The sequence below is a fragment of the Vombatus ursinus genome, unplaced genomic scaffold (genome assembly GCF_900497805.2).
Source record: "Vombatus ursinus unplaced genomic scaffold, bare-nosed wombat genome assembly UNPS02000749.1, whole genome shotgun sequence".
Taxonomy (NCBI): domain Eukaryota; kingdom Metazoa; phylum Chordata; class Mammalia; order Diprotodontia; family Vombatidae; genus Vombatus; species Vombatus ursinus.
This window is the reverse complement of record NW_020940527.1, coordinates 19,338,399-19,360,819: the sequence shown is the minus strand read 5'-3', so window position 1 is coordinate 19,360,819 and position 22,421 is coordinate 19,338,399.

Here is a 22,421-nt window from a genome sequence, read left to right as displayed (position 1 = left end):
GTTATAACTTCCCTGAGGCACCTACACCCAGCCAGGAAACACTGGAGCCAGCCTTAAATTTTCAGGATGACCATTTACATCTCAGAAATGGACAAACTACAAATCAGGGCTTGATTTATTGTTTTGTTGATTATCCAGATTTAAGAAAGTGTTAATATTAGAGATTCAACTTAAAAGCATGTCATAGGTACATCTCCCCCCCCGCCCAGAGCTGTTTGTTAAATTTTTACCAGCACACCCCTGGTTGGGACCTTAATCAGAAGTGTAGAGGTGGAATCAAAGTGTGTTGGGCTATAATAGGTAACGGATATGTATGGAGGTAAACCACACAACTAGCTATCATGGAGAAGGTGGGATGTAACTAGGGATGTACTAGAATCAGGGCTTGTGTGAGTCCATTATTAAATTTTTAGTGTGAGTATTTACACCTCAGAAATCAGCAATTGCTACAAATCAGGGCTTGATTTATTGTTTTGTTAATTGCCTAGGCTTAAGAAAGTATCAGTAATGCAGATTAAATATAAAAGTGTATGCACCTATATTTTCCCCCAGAGGCTGGTCTCTATCAGCACATCCCTGTATTGCTACCTAAACACTGATTGATTTCAGCAAAAGCTTGATAGAAGGCTCAGAGAATGAAGTCATTAACAGACTGGAAAATCTTCATCTGTAGGAGAAGGAGGAGGAAGAGAAGGAGGGGGAGGAGAAGGGAGGAAGAGAAGGAGGAAGAGGAGGAGGAAGAGGAGAAGAAGGAGAAGGAGGAGGAGGAGAAAAAGAAGAAGGAGAAGAAGAAGAAGAAGATGAAGGAGGAGGAGGAGGAGAAGAAGAAGAAGAAGAAGAAGCAGAAGGAGAAGAAGAAGAAAATGATGAAGAAAAAGAAGCAGAAGGAGAAGAAGAAGAAGAAGAAGAAGAAGAAGAAGGAGAAGGAGGAAGAGGAGAAGAAGGAGGAGGAGGAGGAGAAGAAGGAGAAGAAGAAGAAGAGGAAGAAGAAGAAGGAGGAGGAGGAGGAGGAAGAAGAGGAGGAGGAGGAGGAGGAAAAAAAAGATGAAATGGAGTGCTTTAAGGTTTGCAAAATGCTTTTTCATCCGTCACCTCATTTGTGCCTTGACACTTTCCCAACCTCCAGCTGAAGGATCACAGAGCCCGCAGCAGGGCGTGGCTCTCAATTGGAGACCAGTGCTGCAAAGAAGGAGCTCAAAAACAGAAAGGAAGGCAGGGACCTGGGTACTGGTACTGGGAGAGAAGGAAGGGACTTAGTCACAGCAAGCCTGAAACAAAGTTGAAACAGGCTCAGCTGTAGGGAGGAGGTAGAGAAGGCAGGAAGCCAGAATGTGGAGGCAAGAAACTAGGTCAGTCATTACACTGGGTTCTGTCAGAAAATCAGGAAGAATGAATAGAGACCTGAGATAAATATCTTCTAAAAATAGGATCGTAGGGCTGCCAGGGCCCTGAGAGACCATCTAGTCCAACTGCCTCATTTTGCAAATGAGAAAACCGAAGCCTAGAGATGAAAACTGATTTGTCTGGGGCCTTACAAATGGTAAGGAGCAGAGCCAGGATTCCAAGCTGGTCCTTCCGATACCCAATCCAGCACTCCTTTCCACCCCATGCTGTCAATCAGTCAATCAATAAATATCGATTAAGTCCCTACTATGTGCTAGGCACTACTACATATTGAGTCCCTCTACCTTCACAATATCTCTTGCATCTCTTTTCTTCTCTCTTTTCACAGTAACACCAGCCAGATTTCTTACTAATTCCTTCCTTAGACTTCCAAGAGCTTCTTGTCCTAATCCTAAAGACATTAGATCTTCTCTGGCTAGATCCTGGATTAAACCCAAGTTGCAAGTCAAAACTTCTTGTTCTTCATTGTATCTAACTCTCTGTGACCCCCATTTGGGGTTTTTTTGGCAAAGATACTGGAGTAGTTCGCCATTTCCTTCTCCAGCTCATTTTACAGATGAGGAAACTGAGGCAAACAGGATGAAGTGACTTATCCATGGTCACACAGCTAGTAAGTGTCTGAGGCCAGATTTGAACTCAGGAATATGAGTCTTCCTGATTGCAGGCCCGGAACTCTATCCACTGCATCCCCTAGTTGTCCCAAGTCAAAACCTTTCACGATTCTCAACCCGCAAAACAGGTTAGCTTCATATCAAGAACTCCTGAACCCCTCTCATCCTTAGGATTTTCCTTAAGCTTTGGCCTAAGGTCTAGCAATAGTGACTCCCACTCTAAAAAAGATGCTACTTGATCAGCATCCATGATTGCCAGCTGACTTACTTGACTTTTTTGGCATGTCAGAGCCTTACCATCTTTCCCAATGATTGAACAGCTGGCAAAGGAAGCTCAGTGATTCAATAATTCTTTTCTGTGCTTCCTCCATTATTTCTGTGGGCATAGGAGGATTCAAATATCTGATAAGATGAACTGTATTTTAGTTCTTTTATATTTTGTTTTTATATCAACTTCATTTTCAAATACATCCCTCTCTCCTCTCTTAGCCAGAGAGCCAACCCTTATAACAAAGAAGAATAAAAGAAAAAGAAAAAATACATATCTTCAAAACTAACCAATGCTTCACCCAACAATAAATACTTAAAGTTCCTCACTTCTGTAAAGGAGGTATTTCTCCATTATTTCTGTTACTATTTTTAATTGACTATGGCATTGTTCATGTAACTGCAGCATTTAAATGATTTGCCAGATTTTGTTAAATCATCTTCCTGATTTGGGAGTATCCGGACAGAACAGCCTAAATTTTCTTTTTTCCATTTAATTTTATTTCCTGCGTAAATCAACTCTTAGGAATGCATGAAGTGTTGGGAGGGGCCCTTGTCTAAACCACAAGGAATCACTGATTCAGAATTCTAATCACTCTTCAAGGGCAGGGACTGGTATCCTCCGCTTTAGTTTTCTCCACACACACAAGGCTGGCACAATGCAACATGCATAGTGAATGCTGATGGCATCAGTTACAAGAACTGAACAAAATCTTGGGCCATGATTTAGTCCTGAAAACTAGATGGTTGTTGCTATGTTTACATCTCCTGGCTGCACATCAGATGCCTTTTGCTTCCTCTGGCAACTGCATTGCTAAACTAAAAGCGGGGTGAGACACTGATACGTAAAAAGGCCAGGTAAGTTAGCTGGCACATGGATACCAGTCTAGTTACATCTTGTTAGAGTGGGAGTCACTGTTGCTTAAGAGTTGTCTTCTGAGCTGATACCTTTATACTAGTTCCCACATCCGGAATGGAAAGACCCAATCTGGGACAGACATTAAGTGGTGTCCATAGAGAGAGACCTACTGATATCAAACAATGCCAGCACATGAAACGTCTCTCAATCTTCCACCCCCAAGTGGGTTTAGCAATACTGATAATAGAGTACTAGAATCATCTGACCTCTCCAAATTTCTAGAAATTATTGAACAATTGAGGTACATCTCCATCTTAGGGGGTCGGTGTGGGGGAGGAGGAAAATGGACTCATGAAAGAGACAGAACGAATGGTCAGAGAAGTAGGAGGAGAACCTTGAGAGTAACGTGTCATGGAAGCACAGGAAACAACAGTTTCCAAAAGGTAAGAAGTAACCAACAATGTCAAGTGTTAAGGGGAGACCAAGGAAAATGAGGATGGAGAAAAGGCATTTGTGAGTTGGGGGTTCCCATTCACTAGAGGTCTTTAAGAAAAGATCAGGTACTTCTTTATCAAATACATTGCAGAGAAGATCCTTTTTCAGGTAGATCAGGGATTTTTAAACGTGTGTTTGTGTGTGTGTGTGTGTGTGTGTGTATGTGTGTGTGATAGATATCCCCTTTAGCAGCTGAGAGAAACCCATTCTAAGAATAATTTTTTCTCTTAAATTTATTTTTCTTTTTTTCTTTATTTATTTCTTTTCTTTTATTTATTTTTAAATACTATTTTATTTCCCCCAATTACATGTAAAAACTATTTTCAGCGTTCTTTTTTTTTAAATTTTGAGTTCCAAATTCTCTCCTTCCTTCTACCCTCCCAGAGATAGTAAGCAATCTGATATAGGTTATGCATGTGTAATCATGTAAAACACATTTCCATATTAGTCATTTTGTGGAAGAAAATTTGAACCAAAAAATAAAATAATAAAAAATAGTATGTTTTGGTCTGTATTCAGACTCTATCAGTTCTTTCTCAGGAGGCAGACAGCATTTTTCGTCATGAGTCCTTTGGGATTGTCTTAGATCTTTGTATTGCAGAGAAGAGCTAAGTCACTAGCAGTTGATAATTACACAATGTTGCTGTTACTATATACACTGTTCTGGTTCTGCTCACTTCACTTTGCATCAGTTCATGTAAGTCTTCCCAGGCTTCAGAATGATGTTTTTGAATGTATACCATAAAATACATAGGGTATGAAAGAAATCAATTATATTGAAATCCAGTTTTCAAAATATTTTTATAAAAAACAAGTTCATGGACTGGGCCCAGGTCAAGAACCCCTTAGGTAGAGGTTAGACTAGGATAGTTTGAAGTCTCTTCCAATTCTGAAAGTCTGTGGTTCTGTGAGTTTGGCCCACAGGAGGTAATTGATGACTCAAAGGAGTGACTTCAATAGAATAGCAGAGATAGAAGCTGGACTACAGGAAATTGAGAAAAGAATGAATGTCAAAAAGTGGAGGTTCCATTTCTGGCAAAAATTCCCTGAAGACAGGGATTATGTCTTTTTTTTCTTTTTTTAGTCTCTAACACTTAACATAACAGCTGGCTCATTTCAGTTGTATCTGACTCTTTATAACCCTTCTTGAGGTTTTCTTGGCAAAGACACTGGAGTGATTTGCCATTTCCTTCTCCAGCTCATTTTACAGATGAGGAAACTGAGGCAAACAGGGTGAAATGACTCGCCTAGGGTCACACAGCTAGCAAGTGTCTGAGACCAGATTTTACACTCAGGTCTTCCTGACTCCAGGCCCAGCACCCTGTGCACTATGGCGCCACCTAGCAGGATCATAGTTAGTGCTTTATGAGGGTTTATTGTTTTATTGTTGGATTCCTTTAAATATTCTCTGGGAAAGTTTGATAATGAATCGAAGGAAATAAATACATCCATAAGTAGAAAATCAAGGAAAAGACTTTTCTTTTTTCTTGGTGAGGCAATTGGGGTTAAGTGACCTGCTCAGAGTCACACAGCTAAGTGAGTGTTATGCTTCTGAGCCCGGATTTGAACTCAGGTCCTCCTGACTTCAGGGCTGGTGCTCTATCTACTGTGCCACCTAGCTGCCCCTAAGAAAGGGCTTTTTTAAAGATAATATTGTGCATAAATATGCACAATAAATAAATATGCACAATTTTTAGTGAGCCCAAAGCAAATGGAGATGAAAGTTCTAAGGCATCCCACTCCCTCTGGATGGGGCAGCTCCTGTCCTCATTCAAAGGTCTGTATTTTTATTGTACACTGAGAGATCTCCAGGGAAGAAGGCTCCACATCTCTAAACCTAAAAATGTCCTTTATTTTATGTTAAAAGAAAGGAATCTGTCAGCAGTGGTCGGGGTTAGTAGCTGCAGTAGGCAGTACTGGTTGTATAGTGATGAGAATGGTCACCAATGAATTCCTTGTCCCCAAAAATATTTGCCTTAAGGACCTATCACTTATACCTCTGAGTCTCCCATTAGCATGTCACTCCTTGGGGTTAAAAATGTTATGTTACACATCAAGTTTTTATTTGTTAACACAACAGTACAAAGTTTGATTTGGGTGGAACAGTGAGAAGTGAGTGAGAGGTACATAGCTGGATTGAGGCCTAGGGTGCACTGGCTCGGGTGCAGCATCAGTCAATCAGTCCATCAATAAACATTTATTAGCCTATGTGCCGGCCACACCATGAAGCGTTTGTAATACAAAAAGAGACAAAAGACAGTTCCTAACCTCAAGGAGCTCGTAATCCAGTAGAGGAGACAAGAAGCAAACAAATTTGTACAAACAAGCTATATACAGGATAAATAAGAAATAATTAAGAGAGAGAAAGAACTGGAATTGAGAGGTGTGGAGCAGAAGGCGGGAGGGAGCCCTGGGGATACCCAAAGACCACTACTAAGTGCTTGGGGAAGGCAGAGGGAGAAAGGACGGGAGAGAAAAGGGTTCTAAAAGGAGAGGTGAAAGGAAAGGAAGGGCCAGCCATGATTTTAATAATAATAACAATAATAATCCCAAGACATTTGATTCCTGGTGGATAGAGCCATGTTCTTCCCTGTGGCTCCATGGGAGTGGGGGGGGGGTTTGTTTTGTTTTGTTTTGTTTTGTTCTGTTTTGTTTTGCAGCTAGCTGGAACAAGCATACCCATTTCATTTAGTCCATCCTCACAATAATCTCCTGCAGGGACCATAATGTAGATGTCTGAGACTATCTCAGACTGTGCATCGAGCACAGTCATTAGCATCTGCATTTAATTTCCTGTCCCTGGAAACCAAATCACTTTCCTGGTAGGGCCATATGGAAACTGCTCAAAACAGCTTAGCTGCCAACCACCCTGGAGTGTCTCTCTGAAGCTGCCAGGTGGTGACTGAGGAGGAGAGTGTTCAGAAAGGGAGCGTCCAGTCACTTCCCAGGACTGTTATGAGAATTAAGAAATATTGCCTCTGAGTGCTTTGAGATCAAATCTTGGGAGCAAGAGTATGCCAGCAAACAAACTACACTACATTTGTTAACCCTCCAAGTCTAGGCCAAAGAGCAGCCAAATAAAATTCCACCCACCCACCCTCCTTGGGAATCTTATCATGAGCACAACACTACTGCATGTTCAGTCATGGGCAAAGCGTTAGCCTGCCACTGGGGACGTTCAGAGCCACAAGAATTCTGAGGAAATTCATCTGAGGGACAGGGAAGCTGAACTGTTGGACAGGAAGACCCTGGGATCCTACACCATGCTTATATTGGGTTGCCACCATGAAAGCCATGGCATGGGTCTCCAAGCACAGCGGCACCTGGCCCTAGTTGGATGCAGTCTCTAAGGGAGAAGGGACAGTCCATCTCCTAAAGAGTACAGCCCATACCACTCCAACGTGACTGACAAACTAACCCAAGCTCCCTGAAAAAGGCAATGTATCAGCAAGGGAACCAAGCAGAGGGAGGTACAGCAGAGAAGGAAGGCAGAGCTCTAATGACGGATACACAACAGCATCAGAATCCTGTAGGTAATGACACGGGGCTGGGCAAGGGAATGGGGGTTGGTATCACAACCACATTGAGCAGGAGGGTGGTCACAGGCTAGCGGACTGCTGAGGGAAGGGAGTGTGGCTCCCCCTAGAAGCTGGTACCCTGGGTAAAGTCTTAATCGTTCCACTGTCACTATGGCTCTGGAGACATATGGAATACGGAGAAGGTGCCAGCTGGAAACCATCCCAAGTCAAACTTGAGGGGAGCAGCATTTTTGTGAGCAGGGAGGACTGCAGATTTGGAGTATGAGCGTCTCAGAAGAGAAATGGGAAAATTCTGAGGTCATCATCATCACCTTAAGAACCCCATGCCTTTCTATAGCATTTTCACATATGGCAGGTAACAGAATCATGCTCAGATTCACTTCTGTTGTACAGCGCATGTCCAGATTTTCTGCTTCCCGGTACCCAGCTTTGGGACTGCTTCTGGTCACATGGTGACCCACTGCTACAAGAACTTACCATTTTAATACAATGCGATAGGCCCTGAGTGATCATTGGTCATTCCCCTGCCCAGTTACAATTGTTGTTCGTCCTTCATTTTGAGAAGGACCAATGACATCGCAGGGTGATGTCTTGACTTGCCAGTGAATTCTATGTAAGTGAGGCAGAGTTGCACAAAGTCGTCAGCCTCACTTCTTCTTCCAGAGTCATCAAAGTCCAACGACAAGACAACAGTCAGGATAACTGGTGATGGCCTGGGATGCAGTGGATGCCCTTGGTGTCTTTGATGTCTCACTAAGCTCTGAGCACTCCACAGTGCCTGCTTCGGCTGCCTTCATGGAAGTTGGAAAAAACTGTTCCCATACACCTATTCTACCAAGGGAAGTGCTCAGGGTAGACATCCCCCTAACACACTGACAGGTTTGAGGCTTGTCAGTTACCCTCAACTTTGTTTAGCCCTGTCCAGATGGTTTTGGGGTCAGGGGTATGGCCGCTACACATGCTATAGCTTCTTGGAGGGCTTGGCAAGCCCTCCCACCAGAAGTGCAAGTCTTCCCTGAACACCCCATACACCCAGTTACAGTAGCAGGAGGGGAGCAGAGATTTTTTATCTATTAAAAAAAAAGAGGCAGCTTCCAACTAATACCCTCTTGGCTGCTACTGTCCAGGAGGTAAGATATGACTCCCATGAAGGATATAGAAAGATGTTTCTTCTCTACTGCAATATCAGGGTAACCTTCTACTACTCTCCTCATGGACTATGAATGCAACTGGGCAAAGTTTGGCCTGGGGGTCCCTGGCTTCCTTTGCCGTTTTTTTGCTTGTTCTTTCCTGATTTATGCCAAACAATCACCCTGAGAGTAATACATCCTAAGGACGTGGTTATTTCAGTAGATTCAAAGGTTCGATCCTAGATCCTATCTGTGATCAGAACTGAATGGTGTTAATGGCCAATGGCATCTCTAGAGTTGGAGAGGTTGACAGCAGGGGAAGTTTTTTCATTCCAGAGAGTGGCTACCATAAGGAAGACGGGTCAACCGTTGCCATTTCACCTCACACAAATGTCAGAATGGTTGCCAACCCAAGGGGAAATGTAAAATGGCTAATTAGCAACCTTTCAAGATGATTAATGATCTGGTGAGCTTTAACTACCAGCTTCTTCTTATATAATCTTTACAACCTTAGGTGAGATAGACAGGGCAGGTTTTTCATCTGTCAGAAAAGAAAACTGAGGCACAGAGAATTTCAATGGCTTATATAAAGTCACACAGCCAGTTAATGGCAGAACCAGGAGCACAGGAGCATAGATTTAGAACTGGAAGGGTGCTCAGAGGCCATGAAATCCAACCTCCTCATTTTCCAGATTAGAAAACTGAGACATAAAGAGATCAAATGATGTAGAAAGAGCTAGTTTCTGAGGTGGGTTTTGAACCTCAGTCTTCTGACACTTGATCCAATGTTCTTTCTACTACATGAGGAAGAAGAAGAAAAGAAGAAGTATTTTTCAAGAGCCTACCATGCCAGGCATTGTGCTAAGTGCTTCACAAATATTATCTCATTTGATCATGCCAATTTCTCCTCCCATAAACAAACACGTAATTCCTTGTGGTATTGTCCTGAGCAAGTATACTGAGCCTACACAAACACAGTTCCTTCCCTCTCAAAGGTGTTTACAATCTGAGAGAAATAAGACTGATGTAGACACATGAGTAGTTAATACAAACAGACGGCAGAACACAAACATGAGAGAAATGGATGGATGATGGCTTGTGTTTTTACAACATAGAGGGCCAGCGGGCAAGGTAAGTGAACCTCCACTGAAGCAACTAGGTGGCCTGGTCATGGATAGAATGCTGACCTGGAGTCAGGTCTTCAAAGGAAAGAAGGAAACAAACATTTATTAAGTGCCTACTAGGTGCCAGGCACTGTGCTAAGTTCTTTACAAATACTTTATCCTCACAATAACCTGGGAGATAGGTGCTATTATTATCCCCATTTTACAGATGAAGAAACTGAGACAAACAGAGCTCAAGTGACTTGCCCAGGGTCACATACATGGTAAGTATCTAAGGGTGGATTTGAACGTGGGTCTTCTTGACTCCAAGCAGTTTATCCACTGTGAAACCTAGTTGCCTCTTAGGCAAAGTTGTAAGGTTAAAATGAGATAATGTTTATAAGGTCCTTTACAAACTTTAAAGCCCCATGTAAGTACTAGGAATTATTATAATTGTTGTTATTATTATGCTAGGAAAAGGAGCTCTGGGTTCCCTGGCCAGCAACGGCAAGGGGAACGAGAATCCTTGTCTCATGCATTTGACACAGTTTGGAATATGAGTTGTCGTCTTAGAGAAGTGTGGTACAGCTTTCGTGAGCTGATGCAAAGTTAAATGAACAGAACTAGGAAAAAAACACCCGCAAGTGTGACAACACATGATGTGAACAGAAAGAATGATCAAGCAAAGCTGAACGTAATATAATTATAATGACAGATTATAAGAGCTGGGCTCCAGAAAGAAAGGAGAAAACATGCCTCCTTCCCTTCCTTGCAAGGGTGGGAGATTATAGGTGTTAAACATCGCCCAGTCTTTCAGGCTCCATCTATGCCTTAGTTGGTTTTACTAAACTGTTTTTGTTTTTTGAAATCTTTGTTTCCAATTAAGGGGAGCAGGATATTTGAAAATGAATGTGATTTAAAAGTAAAAGGTATGGACAAAGAGAGAGACAGAAACAAAGGGGATGGAGAGAGAAAAGGGGAGAGCAGGAGAGAGAGGCAGAGACAGAGGCAGAGAAAAGAGAGGCACAGAGTGAGGGGAGAAGGAGAGGGAGGGCAAAAGAGATGGAGACAGAGAAAAAGACAGAGGGAGGTGGACAGAGACGGAGAGAGAAAAGGATAGAGTAGGAGAGAAAGGCAGAAACAGAGTCTGAGAGAGGAGAGAGACAGAGACAGAGAGAGAGAGAAGGAGAGAGAGGTGGAGAGGAGAAGAGGCAGAAACAGAGGCAGAGAAGAGACAGAGACCAAGAGACAGAGACAGAGAGAGGTAAGTCTGACATAACTGATGTCCAGGGCAAATTCCAATTACTTTGTCGGTGTTTGATGGTTAGCCAGACAGACCATGCTATGCTGGGGTGGACTCAGCTTAAAGAAAACCATCTTTACTTAGAAGAAGAGTAAACAACAGATCATAAAAACAATAGAAAGGGGAGGGGGCACCAGGCTGGGGTTGGGAGGAGGGGAGTGCTGGCAGATAGTTCCACATGCAGGCAGCCTTCTGGCAAGATATTTAGTGTGGCCAGGAGCAAACTAACTACTATGTGATTACATTCCAACTGCTTGCCTACTTTAAGGCCTCAGTCTAAGAATCATCAGTAATGTGACCACACCAAAGAAACAGCTTCCAATGGGCCAGATCAGGTCTCTTTGTTCTACAAAGGATTTGCTCTTTAAAGGGGGCAGTAAGTCACCAAACCTAATGAATCACAGCCCTGACATGGACCAAGGGCAAAGTCACTGCATTCCCTTTAAGACAGCAGTTTAAGACCTTTTTTATGTCATGGACCTCTTTGGCAGTCTGGTAAGGCCTATGGACCTCTTCTCAGAACAATATATTTAAATGCATAAAATAAAATGCATAGGATTACAAAGGAAACCAATCTAATTGACATATAGTCATCAATTTTTTTTTTTTAACATTCACGGACCCCAGGTTAAAAACTCCTAAGAAGATATGCAGAACAAAGGTAGGCCAAACAAAAAGCTTGGGACTTCTTACCTCTATTTCCCCTGTGGTTTTCGCTCAAAATGGCATGAGGAAATAAATTGAGTCAAAAGCCACAAATCTGACACCGGGGCAAGCGTAGAGTTGGAGAGGGGGACAAAGCTTGGGGAGGGAACGCTATAGGAAGCCAGTCACTATGAAAGGAGTGACCCCAGCACCTTGTCCAGTGAGGGATGGATGACAGAGCCCAGAGCATGTCAAGACTACTGCTGGGAAGGTTGCCACCAGGGAAGGAAGTAGAGTAGAACCATGGTGGGGAGGAGCTCACCTACAAGGCCGGAAAATCTCAGAATCCCACTTGTATCAACAAGCAGAGATATCCTTCGCCTTTCTTTTTTTTTTCTTTTTCTTTTCTTTTTTTTTCTTTTTTCTTTTTTCTTTTTTTTTTTTTTTTTTTTGCTTTTTGGTGAGACAGTGGGGATTAAGTGACTTGCCCAGGGTCACACAGCTAGTAAGTGTCAAGTGTCTGAGGCTGGATTTGAACTCAGGTCCTCCTGATTCCAAGGCCAAGCTCTATTTACTGTGCCACCTAGCTGCCCCATCACTGACCTTTCTTATGGGTCAGAGAAGAATGTATTTGTGGAGTAGATAATATTGAGTAATATTTCTACAGTATTGTGGCAGCTAGGTGCCTCAGTAGATAGAGTGCCAAGCCTAGAGTCAGGAAGACGAGTTCAAATCTCTTCTCAGACACTTATTAGCTGTGTGACCCTGGGCAAGTCACTTAATCTCTGTTTGCTTTAATCTACTGGAGAAGGAAATGGCAAACCATTCCAGTATTTTTGCCAAGAAAAACACATGGATCTTATTGGCATGTTATGGTCCACAGGGTCACAAAGAGTCAAACACAACTGAGTGACTGAACAATAACAATGTATAAGTAGGGGATGTTTCATTCATTTCATTGGTATCTCCCAGACCTAGCACATAGATAAATACAGCATCTGGGTAGCACAGTAAATAGTACACTGGGCTTGGAGTCAAGAGCACCTGAGTTCAAATCCAGCCTCAGACACTCACTAGGTGTGTGACTATGGGCAAATCAATTAACCTCTTCAGCCTCAGTTTCCTCCATTATTAAATGAGGATAACAACAGCACCTACTTCCCAGGGTTGTTGTGAGGATCAAATAAGACATTCGTAAAGCTCTTAGCACAATGCCCAGAACATAGAAGGTGCTTAATAAATGGGTGTTTCCTTCCTTGTCATTGATATCATTGATGTCATTGATTGATATCAGAATCAGGGCTTTTCCCACCATACCACATTGAAGCCAAAATGTGACTGAAATAGGGCATATTTTTTTTCTTAAGTTTTGATAACTATCTTGTTTTCAAGGAGAAATCTTGGTATATACAATTTATTGGGTACAGTCTGCCAATACGTGCCGTCATTGACATATGAAGCACAAGGTTATCTTGGTTGGAGAATTAGGCAAAGGGAGTGGGGATTTTTGTGGTTCATTTCTGGTAGAAATCTCAAATATCCCTGGCAGGATGTGAGCAATTTTTTGTTTTTGTTTTTGTTTTTTCTAAAGAATGAAGCAGGCAGGGCTCTGCAAATGTTTTTAGCTGGTAACCAAAGCACAGGCCAAGAACAAGGTTCTCTGGGAGGGACATCCTCAGATTTCTTTTTGTGGTTTGTCCTTTGTTCATGAATAGGACCAATGACATCAGGAGGGTGATGTCATGACTTGCAAGTGAATTGGATTTAAGTGAGGCAGAGCTGTGCAAAGTCATCAGCCTCACTCTCTCCTCCAGAATCATCAGGAGTACAGAGGCAAGACATAGGTCAAGATCCCTGGCAATGGCCCAGTCCTCAGAGTTCTAGCAGCATATAGAAGGGAATGTTTGTGAAGCTTCTGAAGGGGGGCTTCTGGGTACTTTCAAGGATTTTTTAGTTTAATGACACTGGTCCTTTGGGAGGTATAATTTCACTTACATATTTTATATTAAAGGAAATCTTAGGGCTCTCCTTATCCCTGATCACCAGCACTATGCTTATTCTCAGCCTTGATCAAGGTCACATTTTTAATCAGGAGAGCAAAAGACAGACAGATAGACAAAGATAGAGATAGAAAGAAAGGATTTGTTTGTTTGTTTTCTCTCTCAAGGAAGATGCTTAGAATCAGATAAAACCCAGTAATGCAGATTTTGGTTCAACATAAGAAGAAAAAATCTTGATAATAATAACTGAACTTCATATGATACTTTAAGGTTCACAAAGCTAAGACACAGGGTAAGTAGTAGGAAGGGTATGTGACCCAGAGTCAGGAGAGAACTGTGTACAAATTTAGCCTCTGATACTTAGCCAATCGTACAACCATGGGTGAGTCATTTAACTGTTCCAAGTCTCAGTTTCCTCATCTGTAAAATGAATATAAAAGTACCCATCACAAAGAGCTGTTGTGAGAATCAAATGAGATATGAATACAAAGCACTTTACAAACCTTAAGGGGCAATATAAATATTAGCTCTTATCTCATTTCATCCTCATGACAACCTGTGAAGTCAGTACTACAGGTGTTATCCCTATTTTACAGATGGGAAAACTGAGGATCAGAAAGATGAAGGGACTTGCTCATGTCGCAGAGCTGCTAAATGGCAGAGGTGGATTCTAACTCAAATTTAGTATGATTCCAAGCGCAACAACCTTCCAACCATACCATATTGCCATATTGTCTGTAGTCAATAAGAGCTTGTATGGTACGAGCTATGTGCAGAGATAGTGGATTCTCTGTCACCTTGCCACCTGAGACCTTCACACAGAGGAAGAGTGACCCCTTGCTGAGGCTTCTGCACTGTAGCAGGTATGCATGGTTCTTATGATGGGCTTAGATTAGCTGACCTCTGAGGATCCTGTCAACACAAGATTATGATAAATGGAAGTCCTGGGAGTCAGGAAGAGATGAACATCAGGGGTCAGATGGCAGTAAATCTCGAGAGGTTAAGGTTGGTGGGATCCATGACTGCATCAAAGACTGAGTTAAGTCATACAGTTCCAAGACAATAGGGTTCATGGGATAGCAGGAGACAAAACAAGGCCGAGCCAGGCCGGCTGGGGTTACCACAGTGAAAGCTTCAAGGTCAGCTATTGCTTCTGGGAAGAGTATGGGTTCTCTCAGGCCTCTTCTCTCTGTGCTGCACATGTGCCCCTGAAACCTCAATAGAATCCATTCACTGCCCCTGGGCTCGTGTTCCAGGGCTAAGGCAGTCCCTTAGGGCAAGAATTGAGGTCATAAGAGTTCTTTTCTCACCCCTTCTGCTCATTTTTCCAATCTTTTCCCTTTCTCCCACTATTTACAGGCAATTTAAAATACTACCTCCTCCCCAGATTTCCCGATCCATCAGAGATGAGCTTTCCTTAACTCTACCCACTCCTCACATGGATACCTCCCATACCTCCTCTCTCCAGCTCCCTTGATTCCCCAGTTCTGCCCTTATCCTATATGTTGAGAATGGGGGGAGGGAAGGGGAGGTTGCATGTTAAGGTCCTGAATCTAGTTTGGAAAATTCATTCATGGAGGAGACAAAGCCAGGGAGGAGATAGAGGTAAGAAATCCAAGTAAATAAGCCAACCAATTGGATAAGTAGGTAAGGGATGTGACTAGTTGGGCACGTGAAGCTCCAGGCACCAGCATCCGTTAGCTGTGAGGGTCCTCTGCTCCCTAACACAAATGCACCCAGGAGAATACAGAAAGGCCCAGGAGGGGTGAGTCAGGAAGTAGCTGGTTCTGTCCTGCTCCAGTCATCATTGCTTGTTCTGTGAAGTTTAGATTCAGTCAAAGGGCCGCACTTGAGGACCTAGAGGGCCTCATGTGGCCTCGATGTGGCTTCGAGACCACAGATTCCCCACCCCTGGAACCTTTCTCCACCTGTTACCACGTAACCACATCCAATAAAGCGCAAAGCACAAGTCTTTCCCAGGGACACATGCACAAAGGGAAAGACAGATACAGGCGTGCAGACAAAGCCATTCAGGTTAGGTCCCCAAAACCACATATCTCTGTGGTGACAAAGCCTTATGTGGCCCTCTTGCTATTCTTCCATATCAACATAGTCAGTTCCACAAGAATGATAGAAGGGCTGTTTTGGGACCACAAGCTCAGAAGCTTGGATTCTTCCTTGCTTTTAAAGATGGTCCATGAGGGGCAGCTAGGTGGCACAGTGGAAAGAGCACCGGGCCTGAAGTCAGGAGTACCAGCCTCAGACCAAACACTTGACACCTACTAGCTGTGTAACCCTGGGCAAGTCACTTACCCCAATTGCCTAAAAAAATAAAATAAAATAAAATAAAGATGGTCCATGGGTATTTTCATAATGAATGGATGAAAAAAGATAGATAGGTAGATAGATAGATAGATAGGACTTATTATGTTCCAATCACTGTGCTAAGTGCTTGGGATACAAATAGAAAAAGCAAGATGGTTTCTCCTCTCAAGGAGCTCACACTTTAATTGGGGAGAAACAATATAAAAAATAAATGGCACTGGTCCTTCGGGAGGTATAATTTCACTATATCCACTTAGGAAGAGAAGGAGAAGGAGGAGGAGGAGGAGAAAGAGAGGCATTGCAGGGCAGATGGAAAGGCCCAAAAGTGCTAAGGGTTCAGAGGCAGGGTAGATGGCGAGGTTCAGGGGTCTTTAGGTTACATCAGTAGGTCAGATGGCACTACCAGGGACATAAAGTAGGACATAAAGGAAGGGCAGAATGTAAGACCTGGAGGACCTTAGGAGTCAGTGACAAGGCAGATAGTAAGGCCTGGTGGTTCCCCATCTCATAGATAGATAAAGAGTTCAAGAAAAAGCATTGGTGCCCTCATTAAGGCAAATGACAGTAGCTCCTGACTTCCTCCTCCAAAAGCTCCACTGCACTTTCTCCCTGTGATAACATCTAGAAATACAAAAATTCAATAGGACTCAAAATGGACCATGCAAAGCCATACATCTTGTAATAGTGTTCTGAGTGTGCACAAAATCCTTGGAGACAACAAATCTTTCCAAATTTCCATGGGAGCTAAGAAGAGGTATTTGGTTGGGGTAAACTGTATTCCCCCAAAATCATCACACTCAATTATTTACAAAGCAAGTGAAGAGAATGAGACAGCATTAACTTTTATTGCCCAAATAATTAAACAAATATCTAATTGCGATTACTAATAATACAGTTTTTAAATGACATTTAAATTCTTTTCAGGGACAAAATTTAGACAAAAGTTGAAGCTGAAAAAAGAAGGCTGTTGAGGCACAGGCACAAATAGTTAAACCCCAATGAAAAAATCATCATCCTGTTCCCTCCATGGAATCGATTGCCATATACAGATTTTAATGGCTGATAAAACTGTGAACACAATGCTTATAACACAGATGCATCTGAAGTTCATCTAAATGTCAAGAAACAAAGATAACATCTTAATTGATAGCTGACAGCACAGAATTTAATAAAACATAACATTAACTCATTATTTCTTTCCCCAAACCACATCCATCTTCTTACCTTCCTCATTTCTGTCCAGGACACCATCATCCTTCCAGTTACTCGGGTTCACAAATTTAGAAACATCCTCTACTATTCACTCACCATTCCCCCACCCCAGCCCCTTCCACCACAGACAATCTGTTTCCAAGTCTTGTTGATTGCATCTCAACAATATCGCTCGTATCTGTTCCCTTCTCTCCATCATCCTAGTTCAGGTCCTCATCACCTTTTGCCTAGACTATTGAAAAAAGCCTCCTACCTGGTTGGTCCACCTCAAATCTCAATGCATCAACTCTCATTCCATTTTCCACATAATCACCAAAGTGATATTCCCAAAGGACAGTTGTGACCATGGGATCCAGTTGCTTCCTATTGCCTCTAGGATAGAATATAAAATCCCTCTATAATTAAAGCCATTAAAATGTGACTCCAACCTATCTGTCCAAGCTTATTATATATTACTCCCCCTCATAGACTCTACATTCAAGCAAATCTGGTCCACTTTCTTCTGTTCCTCATATGTAATTTCCATTTCCATGTTTTTGCATGTACTTTTCCTCATTCCTGGGGAATACACTCTCTCCTCATCTTTGCATCTTAGAATCCCTAGCTACAGTCATCCAGGTGATAAAGAAGAGAGATCACTGGACCTGGAGTGAGGAAGACCTGATTTTGAATCCTACCTCAATCACTTTTTAGCTACTCAACCATGGCAAATGACTTAACCTTTATCAGATTCAATTTCCTTATCTATAAAATGGGGATAATAATAATGCATACTGAGGTGGTCATGAGGATTAAATGAGATGACATATGTAAAGTGCTTTGCAAACCTTAAAAGGATGATATAAATTGTTATTGTGTAGCATGGGCTGGGTAAATGGGACCAATTCAAAGCTAGATATGATGAAAATTATTCACAAATTATTAGTTTACCAGGCAACTTTCCAGTGGAAGTTTAACAAATTATGATTGTATGACATATTGCGAATTGAACAAATCTTTATTTGTTCTCCTTGTGTTCTCTTTGTAAGACAAAATAATGTATGATTCACACTCCTCAAAAAAGAATATTCAGATTCCTAAAATTTGCATCTGTGCCTGAATACCATAAGGATTCAGTGCATAAATCTTTTTGAAGTAGGACAGAAAACCAAAAAAAAAAAAGAATTTGAAAAGGGATATTTTCTTGATGCTACTTCTCAAATAATCACTCAACTCAGAAAAGTAAAAATTACACAAAAGTCTCAAGTGTATTTCTGAGGTCATTCATTTTTGTGCAGAAAATAAGCTGGTACTTAGAGATCCCATTAATAAAACTCAAAATCTGCATATTGGGCTCTTTATGGGTATTATAAAGCTACTTCATAAGCCTAACAAAATATCAAAAGGAATGATTTCAAAGCACAACTTTGGTTCTGAAAGCTACTTGTCGAATATAAGTGAAAATTATTCCAAATGAGTCTAATGGGCTCCCAAATAAGTCTATTAGCTGCCAAGCAACAAAGTTCAAGCCATGATAATTTCTAAAATTAAAGCAAATATTTCCATTGCAATTCAGTTATCCCCATGATGTCCCTGACCAAGAATAAGTGAGTCAACTAACTCAGTAGGTGAAAATTACGAATAGGAGAGTTTCCATGAATTTGATAGTGTATTGCCTTCATATGTTACCATGAGATCATAGATTCAGAGCTTGAAGGAACTGTGGAGGTCATTCAGTCCCTTACCTTCACTTTACATATTTATAAATTTTATTTTTAAAATAAATCATTTTATAATAATATAAATTATAATAATATAATAATATAAATTATTTTATAATAATTAAATGAAATAAATTTATTTAAAAATTTTTTAAATTAATCTGTCCTTCCCATTACTCACTTAATTAAGCAAATAAAAAAGCAAACCTGAAAAATAAAGACCTCAACACATAGGTACAATATCCAACAAAATTAATTCCCACATTAGGCATGTCTAGAAATATATGCTTTTTTCTGCATTTTGAGTTCATCACTTCTCTGTCAGGAGGTGAGTGGCATGTTTCATCTTCATTCTTTGGAGCCATGGTTTATCACTGTGCTGATCAGAGTTCTAAAGTCTTTCAAAGGTATATTTATCTATATTATTACCATTGTATAAATTATTCGATTTTACATATAAGGAACTAAGAAGGAGAGGTCACTTGCCCAAGGTCACACAGGTGAGTGTCAGAATCAGGATTTGAACCCAGTTCCTCTGACCTTCACTCTGCATCCCAAGAAATGAAAGAGGCTAAGACTATGTCAACAGAATGGTTAAATAGTAAGCAAGTACAAGGAAGTATATCCAGCATGTTTCAGGAAAATGGATTTGCCAGATCTGTGTTTTATATAGCACATAGTCTTAAACTTTTAGGAGCAAATGAAGTTTCTCTGAATAATAGAGCTGTGGGATTTTTTGAAATAGTAAAAAGAAAAAAAAAATGGCAGGCTCCCCCAGGCATTGGGAAGTGTTAATGAGCACATGGCAGGCATCTCTGAAAAACATCCTTGTCTTCTAAAGCAAGTGCTATAAAAGCATTGAATTCCTGATAAAAGTCATCTTCGAGGTCTCAACAGGTGTCATAAGTACATCAGTGAATTAAAAAATGATTCTCATGGTCCAAAGTCTTTTTTGCCAAACAGAAATTCTATTTTTGTGTGCCCAGGTAACCTGGAATGGAATTCTGAGTCATATTGATAAATTCCACAAAGTAATGTTAGCCAGGAATGTGATAGTCTTGCAAATGTTAAAAATTAGGCAAGCGGAAGGGAAGGTTGACAATATTATGTGAAGATGAAGAATCTCTCATTTACACTGAAAAAATTCCCTGGAGACTTGGAAGTTTCCTACTTTTGCTCAGAGTGGCAAGAAAAGACAAAGCTGAGGAGCTGCCAGTGTGGAAACACCTTCAACTAAGGCAGATTGCGACCTATCTCTGAATGAAGGACTGAATAAATGAAAAAGCATTTGTTATGTGCTTAATAGATGCAAAGCACTGTGTTAAAGGAAGGAGATACACAAAGCAAAGTAAGATAGCCCTTGTCTAGGATCTCACGCATTCTAATAGGAAGACAGCATATAGCTAAAGACAATAGTAATGCATCTCCTTTCATGTAGATAAATAGCTAAGTCCTAGGAAGTTGTATGAGGCTCAGAGAGGGTGAATGACTTCCCGCCATGCAGCTGATAAGTAGGACTCAAGATCTGAATCCAAGTCTTCCTGATTCCAAGTCCAACATTCTATCCACTGTCATTCTAGCCTCTGTGAAATAAAAGAAAGAAATCACCAAGCACTGAATGTTAGGTTTGGCCTGCCAACATTTGTTTTCACATACAGAAAAAAGAAATGTTGATTTTTCAGGGCTGACCTAGCAAAGGAGGAAAATTTTGTCAAAAATCTTATTAGACCATGACTTCCTATCTTGTCCTGGACCCACCAATATGATATCAACTGAATTCAATGGAGCCACAGATAGGCTAACTGCAAAATAAGGAGGTTTATATTTCAAATTCTATTTAGAGACACAAGAAGCATCCCAGTAAATGGCAGATCCCTAGGCAAAGCCATCCTGCCCTGCATAAGAGGAAAAAGGTATTTTCTCATGAAGTTTGAAGAGCAAAGGGTCTCATTAGCATTACCGATTATTCATCTGGGCAAATAAATGTTGCTGAGTCACCATCCAGGCTACTTGAGATGCCAAGCCTATAGCTTGGCGCTTAATAAATGCTTATTTAAGTGAATTGGGAAAAAATCTGTTCCGAGAAGGTGTTATGGTACTTGGTAGCTGCCAAGAGAGCTCATAGGGATCAGTGTGAGTGAATGCCTTAGGATTAGGGTCCTTATTGGTAAAAAGTAGCAAAAGATTCATGTGGGGGTTGTGGAAGTGAGGAAATTAAGTCAATGGTGTATAAGACTGTCCTTGAAGGATTGTTTGCTATTGTTGAGGAAATGGCCGCTAGAGGCCAAGTTGACAGATCTAGGTTCTCAGGGAAGAGACCTCAAGAAGCTATTTATCCCAGATCCTAAAGAATGTAAAAGATCCAGACCACTCAAAGAAGCTTCAGTTTTCTGAGGACCTAGAGAGTCATACGTGGCCTTGAGGCCGAAGGTCCCACCTCTGGAGTACACGAACCCTAAAGTCTCTTTAAGCTTTTTGATCTTGTTCAATTGTGTCTCACTCTTTGTGACCCCATTTGGGGTTTTCTGGGCAGAGATGCTGGAGTAGTTTGCCATTTCCCTCTCCAACTTACTTTACAGATGAAGAGCTGAGGCAAATAGGGCTAAGTGACTTGCTCAGGGTCACACAGCCACTAAGTGTCTGAGGCCAGATTTAAACTCAGGAAGAGGAGTCTTCCTGACTCCAGGCCTGGCCCTCTATCCACTGCATCACCTAGCTGCCTTCTTCTAGCTCTAACATGGTACTTTGAAAGGATTTCCATCTCATCCACAAAACCATCTCTCTAACCCTCTCTTCTCTAGTAACCAGACTTTTTGAATGCTAAATATGAAGACTTAAACTCTTAAACTCTGTAACCTTAGTCCAATAATCTTAGACTCCCTTTCTGGGATATTGGGCTCTGATTGGTAAGCTTTAGCCTTTTTAATATTTTCTCACCTGGGGCCAGTTCTCCACGCCATTTAGGGGCCATTGCTATATCCTACCACCACCACTTCCAACCCCCTTCCCTTTTCCATTTTCTCTTTATGTGTTGCCTTTCCTTATTACAATGTAACCTTGTTCACAGTGACAATTTGGCCTGCTTATATTTGTGTTACTGGCTCTTAGCACAATGCCTGGCTCATAGTACACACCAAATAAATGCTTTATCTATCTATCCTCTTCCCTACACAAACAGAAATTGAGCTAGGAAGGCTGCTAGGGACAAAGACCACTGGACCAGGGAAGGCTGGGAACCTGCCTGATGGTCTGCCTGTCACCAGCCCCCCCAAAATCTAAGCCAACTCCATTCATGGAAAAGGAGGTATCAGGCCCCCTTCTTCATATATCCCCAAAGTGCAAATAAAGGCTGTACAAATGTTCTATGGGTAGAGAGAAAGCCTGAAAAGTGAACACAAACTTAACTCTGGAATCAAGACTGTAAACTATAAACCTGGCCCCTAAACTCCCAGTGGAGGGTGTGGCCTTGCAACAACAAAAGTTAGTTGAAACATGGATTGAGAAAAGCAAAGAATGTTGTTAAATCTTAGTTGACCAGAAAATTAAAATCACTAGACTATCCCATTCCTAAGCAACTAGCTAGTAACAACCTACATGGTTATAGCAGCAAAGGGAATTATCTATTGTTAAATTATCTAATCTTCAAAACGACCAGTGAGGTAAGCAGAGCAAAGAACATTATTGCCATCCTGTAGATGACAAGTCTTAGCCTCAGAAATGTTGAATGACTTGCCCACAGTCACACAACTAGCTGAAACAGACCTAAGTCTTCTGATTCCAAAATCAGCATTCTTTCCACTCCAACACCCATGTATTTTTTGGCACTGA